General features: G+C 38.5%; 1 pseudogene; it reads right to left on the reverse strand.

Annotated features, from left to right (window-relative positions):
- Positions 1-291: 291 nt before the first annotated feature.
- LOC102491833 (programmed cell death protein 10 pseudogene) lies at positions 292-902 on the reverse strand (annotated as a pseudogene).
- Positions 903-908: the final 6 nt, after the last annotated feature.

The following is a 908-nucleotide window of genomic DNA, read 5'->3' on the forward strand; positions in this document are numbered from 1 at the left end:
TTACAATGCTTTTAAGGAACGTTATATAATGACACATTAAGATGTAAATTCTTTTGGCTTATAATTCTTAAAATAATGATAATAGCAAAAGTGATGCAAAATCTTCAGTGTGAGACTATGATGAAGCTACATTTTACAAAAATATGGTGTAAAATGGCAATCATCCCATTCAACATCCTGGAATAGATCCCTTCAGGAGGGACTGATAATTTATACAGTCAAACTAAAATTTACAGATAAAGGCTTTCCAGTACTGCCACTGGGAAGTGTATCTCTCAACATATACAACTTTCAGGCCACAGTTTTGAAGGTCTGGAGTATCAAGTTGGTTTGAGGAATCAGTTGGTGGCACTTACACATTTATTGTCTTGCCATCTTTAACATACACTTTCAGAGTATCGCTGAAACCTTTGGAGTACTTTACCAATTCTTTCTTTTGGTGTTCACGTGCCCTGAAACTCTGGTATCGATATTTCTTGAAGACATTATTCACTGTATCAGGAAGTTCTTTTATTGCACTAGGTGTATCCCTGACTGTCTGCAGAAACCTCCCTCTGTCATCCGTCTCATCTGGGACCTTACTGAAAAGTTATTTAAGTGTTCGTGCCTTTTCATTTGAGTCCTAGAATTCTGGCTCTGGTTGCTCAGGCATGTACTCTTCTATGTCATCTGCTGCCATATGAAGAAGGGACCCTGTGGAGTTAATTTCTCTTTATTTTCTCTCTAAATTTTCATTATGATGTCTATGTGAGACCTGGATTTTCCTTTTCAGCCTTAATGAATGCAGCTCTCAGCGTCTGGGCTGCAGACAGATTTACTTGTTCTAGCTCGTTAAACACAGGATACACGCCTGCATCGAGGGGCAGAGGAACCATGGAAGTGGTCTCAGCTTCATTCTTTTTTTTTTT

This window comes from Tupaia chinensis, unplaced genomic scaffold (assembly GCF_000334495.1).
Source record: "Tupaia chinensis unplaced genomic scaffold, TupChi_1.0 Scaffold142976_1, whole genome shotgun sequence".
NCBI lineage: Eukaryota > Metazoa > Chordata > Mammalia > Scandentia > Tupaiidae > Tupaia > Tupaia belangeri.